Source organism: Mytilus galloprovincialis, chromosome 2 (assembly GCF_965363235.1).
Source record: "Mytilus galloprovincialis chromosome 2, xbMytGall1.hap1.1, whole genome shotgun sequence".
In the NCBI taxonomy this organism is placed as follows: domain Eukaryota; kingdom Metazoa; phylum Mollusca; class Bivalvia; order Mytilida; family Mytilidae; genus Mytilus; species Mytilus galloprovincialis.
In genome coordinates, this window is record NC_134839.1 from 83674812 (window position 1) to 83680414 (window position 5603).

Sequence of the window (5603 nt, forward strand, 5' to 3'; positions counted from 1 at the left end):
CGTGTTATATTGTTCTTTTATGTGTCTATTATTAATATTACTTTTACTGTTTGGTCTTTTTTCTGTGATATCCATTTGACGTGGCTCGAAACTTATACATCCCGTCAATTTGTTGTTTGTATTATCTTTCATTTTTTGGTGTGTTTTGTACGTGTGACTTTTTGTGTTTCTTTGGTACATATGACGTGGCTCTGTACTTTTCAAGATCCCGCCATTAAGTTATTGTTCTCTTATAATGCCGTTATGTAAATGTTCTATTATAATTTTGAAAATACTTTGAACGACAAAATTATTTTACTCGCGTAGTGGTATTAACCATATGTGGATTCTAAAAAAAATTCTTAAGAACTTCTGGATAATTTCAAATCATAATGTAATGTAACTTTTACATTGTTAAATTTGATAGATGCTTTTTGTGCTTCTTTGTTAAATATATGTTTGTTTTGTGCTATTTGAGATTGTGACACAGTGATGACCATTGTACCCCTATTTTGACAATATTATCAAGGTTCAACCAACCATTTTTAACCGGATTTTTGTGACAAAAATGTCGGTTATTGATTTGGGGATGTACGGCGGGCGGGCGGGCGGTCGGGCGGGCGGTCGGGCGGTCGGGCGGTATCGGCAATCAAATGTTGTCCGTGCATTAACTCATGAACCGTTCAACCAAAGCTTTTAAAATTTTAATATGTTATTCCTGACAACTATACGAAGGTCAAGTTCAATAATGGCGATTTTGACTTTTACCGTTCAGGAGTTATGGTTCTTGAAAGATTGAAAAATGGAGTTGTCCGTGCATTTACGCATGAACTGTTCTACCAAAGCTTCCCAAATTTTAATATGTTGTTACTAATGAAAGAATGGAGGTCAAGTTCAATAATGACGAATTTGACTTTTACCGTTCAGGAGTTATGGTTCTTGAAAGATTGAAAAATGGAGTTTCCAGTCGTGTCCTTGCATTTATGCATGAACTGTTCTACCAAAGCTTCTGAAATTTTAATATGCTGTTACTGATGACAAAATGGAGGTCAAGTTCAATAATGACGATTTTGACTTTTACCGTTTAGGAGTTATGGTTCTTGAAAGATTGAAAAATGGTTTTTCCCGTCGTGTCCGTGCATTTTCTCATGAACCATTCAACCAAAGCTTTTGAAATTTTAATATGTTGTTACTGATGACAAAATAGAGGTCAAGTTCAATAATGACGATTTTGACTTTTACCGTTCAGGAGTTATGGTTCTTGAAAGATCGTAAAATAGCGTTTCCATTCAGGTTGCATTTACTCATGAACCATTCAATCTAAGCTTTTCAAATTTTAATATGTTGATACTGATGACAAAATGGAGGTCAAATTTGAAATTGACGATTTTCACTTTCACCATTCATCAGTAATGGTTCTTGTGATATTGCCAGGACACAAATAAATGTTAATAAATCCGGTTTGCTGTCGTTGTGACAGCCTCTTGTATTTTATTAACATGTCCTGTACCAAGTCAGGAAAATTGCCATTGTTATAGTATAGTTCGTTTCTGTGTATGTTACATTTTAATGTTGTTTTTCTGTTGTGTCGTAGTTCTCCTCTTATATTTGATGTGTTTCCTCAGTTTTAGTTTGTAACACGGATTTGTTTTTTTTGTCAATCGATTTATGAATTTCGAACAGCGGTATACTGCTGTTGTCTTTATTTACCTAGTGTGTCTGTTTTGTTCACGCATCGTTGTCAATATAATGGAATCTGATACGACTGTCATACAAGTGAGAGGTTTAGCCACATATGAAACCACAGATACTTGTCTCATAATTGTTTTTCATATATTTGTTAAATTAAGGTACATAGGATTTTTTTTCTGAGACAAGTGTCTGTGTATTTAACCAGGTTCAATCCACCATTTTCTACATAAAAAATCCTTGTACCAAGTCAGGAATATGACTGTCGTTATCCATTCGTTTGATGTGTTTTATGATCATTAGATTTTGCCATTTAATTAGGGACTTTCCGTTTTGAATTTTCCTCGGAGTTCAGTATTTTTGTGATTTTACTTTTTGTTTAATTAATTGTAGCTTACATGTACAACGTCGATTTGCAAATATTCTTTGCATTTTCGATACGAAACATTTATTAAACAGTGCAGATATCATCCGACACTACGCGTCATTGAACGTCTCTTTGGCGACTGAATTTTGGTCATGCTGACTTTTTTGTAAATCTTATTTTGCTGTACATTATGACCAAAATGATCAATTGACCCCCTAAGGAGTTATTGCCCTTTATAGTAAATTTTTAACAATTTTCAAAAAAAATGTTTTTTACTAACTTTTTCCACTGTAACTACTGAGCCAAGTTCATTGTAGAGAGAGATAATTGTAAGCAGCAAGAATGTTCAGTAAAGTAAGATCCATCACCAAAACACAATTATGTCATAAATCCATCTGTGTCCTTTGTTTAATATTCACATAGACCAAGGTGAGCGACACAGGCTCTTTAGAGCCTCTAGTTAGTTTAATACAAGTATTGGATTTAGAAATGAATATATACTGCTAACATAATTTGTCCCTGATGAACATTTTTCAAAGCTTTGAAATTGGTTAAATTCATTTTATTAATTATACCAGATCTTAAAAATTTTAAAGTCGTCCGGAAATCTAAATGAAATCAAAACAAACACCCAATTTTGAGCCTCATTTCACCTGCAAACAAGGGTTCACCCAAACAAGCACGGTCGCGTCTGTTTTATCTAATGTTTTTTTTTTCAAGGACGCATTACCTTAAACACACACACAAAATAACATGTTAAGGAGGCTCGCGGGTACAAAAAATTCAGCTAATATTTAAAAAAAAAATTATTACAAATTTTATTTATTACAATATTAGTTGTTACTTTACGCAAAGACGTATATGTTAGTTATACATCCTTGCTTTACGATATGGTACAAAATCAACCCAAAAAAATCGTTTTGGCCCCAGATGACTTTTAAAATGTTTATTTCATTTAAAAAGCTTCAAATATCTTCCTTTTGGTGAAAAAATGCCATTTTTTGCATTAAAATTGAAATATCTTTTTTTTTTTAACTCATCGGTGACCTATATATTTTATAACTTTTTCAAATAAGCTGTACCTAAACTAAACTATTGTAAAAGTTAAGCGATTTCTGTAATTATATTTCGATATTACCTTTTTTCTCCTATTAGTTCAACAGAAAAAAATACCTAAACAAAAATGCATGCTTCTTTTGAAGGTAGATTGTGAGCTTAATTAAAGTCATAAGAAAACTCAAATTAAAAAAAATAATGCATATGTTTTTTTTATAACTCAATGGATAGTTTTCATTATTAAAATCTTATGTACATATATTTTCTTCTGAAGAAAATTCTTTAATGTGTTCATATTTAGGAGACGGTTTACTTTATTTCAATTGCTTCCTTCCGGGAATTCCCCGACATATTTTCCGTATGCAAAGTGACCTCAGTGTGAACTGAACCGTGATATCATTATTAGGTCAGGTATACATTCTGTATTATTAGTTGCACAGTGTGCAATTGTCCTAATACGAGAATATATCGGGTCAAAAAAATTCATATCGGGTGAGGCGAAGCCAAACCCGATATGAATTTTATTGACACGATAAATTCCGTATAAGACAATTGTACGAGCAATTGTACACTGTGTAACGAATTTATCCTTATTTTGTTATATTACAAATTTATATATTCAAATTCAATAATTAAGACAATATCAACCAAATATAATTATATAATCAATCTAAAACTGTGAAAATGAAAAATATTTAGACTATAAAGACTATAAAGCAACTAAAAAAAATGTTTTGTAGGTCAAGGTTATAAGGGGGAGATAATTCCAATTGACGTAATAAAAATTGGTACTGAAATTTATTACGTCAATATCAGCCAATCAAATTGCGAGAAATTACTCTAAATCAGGATAAGTATATATATATATATGTGCCTGTCCCAAGTTAGAAGCTTGTAATTCAGTGGTTGTCGTTTGTTTATGTGTTACATATTTGTTTTTCATCCTTTTTTGTACATAAATTAGGCCGTTTAGTTTTCTCGTTTGAATTGTTTTACATTGTCATTTCGGTGCTTTTTGTAGCTGACGATGCGGTGTGAGCTTTGCTCATTATTGAAGGCCGTACGGTAACCTAAAGTTGTACAATGTCTGTGTCATTTGCAGGTCTCTTGTGGAGAGTTGTCTCATTGGTAATCATACCATATCTTCTCAATCTAACTAAAAACCGATCTCTCATCGCTCCTGTTTTCTGATATGTGGCGTGGGAGATCTAAAGAAACCCGCTTTGAGGTTACATGTGAGTGAACTAGAAGTTATGAATTTATAATGATATGCAAATGAATTGACAACCTATCAATAAGCCAATCAAACTTGAAAGTTTATGAATTCTTTTGACTGACGATTTCTTCGTAAATAAAATGAGTAACATCCCTTTACCTCACGATAAACTTTCAAGATCGTGGAAGACTCATTTTCATTGGTCGAAACTTGAGACACACCTACGAGGTCACTCACATGTGACCTCAAAGCGGGTTTCGTTAGATCTCCGACGCGACATATCAGAAAACAGGAGCGATGAGAGATCGGTTTTTAATTAGATTGATATCTTTTATTTCTATTTATACCCTCTATTCGGAGAAGTCTAGTCCTACAGACAATACATCTTACTATACAAATCCTTGGTTATATATCTGTCGTACTAGTCTTCCCTTAAAGGAAGCCGTAGTGTACCTAACCTAGCTATTAATGACTTAAATTCACGGTTCAGCTAGCCCAGTAGCAAGCTAGTCGAGGATAATTACTTTACCTAGACACTGAATAAATTTTGGTGTAACATGTCACGGAAAGATAAACTATTTGAACGGAAGAATAAAAATCTTACATTTTTTAATTCGTTGAACCAGGACTTTCTAGTGAAGTATAAAAGATTATTAATACCTCTTTATCCGTGTTATCCAACCAGGATGTTACACCAAAGCGTTTCAGTATCATTTGACATGTTAACTTTGAGTATGGGTTTGTTTAAAAAAAAAATAATTCAAAACATGCCAATATTAAAGCTCTTGATGCTAACAATATTTTAAAAAGGGACTAAAAAGACAAATAACAATCAGTCATAAATCATGAATCATGAAATTTAGACAGCTTATTCTTAAAACAACAATTGAACAAATATTTTAACATGATTAACAAACAGTACAAATTCGACCAGGTTTATGCAGTATTCATATGTATGTATCCTATAAGCTGCAGTTGCTTTTGGGATAAAGTATTGTTAAAATAATACGATTTGTGTTTTAAACTAGATCGAGTTGTATTTCAAGCTGGTCCGTGTTGTGTTGAATATTGGTCCGACTTGTCTTTAAAAGAATAGTCCGAGTTGTCATAAATATTGGTCCGAGTTGTTTTGGGTCTGACTTGTCTTTGGTCCGAGTAGTTATATAAATAAGGCTTAGGGCCTATAAATAAGTCATAGAAGCATTTTGTAACCCAAGAAAAACAATATTGCTTGCAGAAATCTTTCATTTGAAGGGATATTCAATTATGTTTTTAAAATGATAATAGCTAAATCAT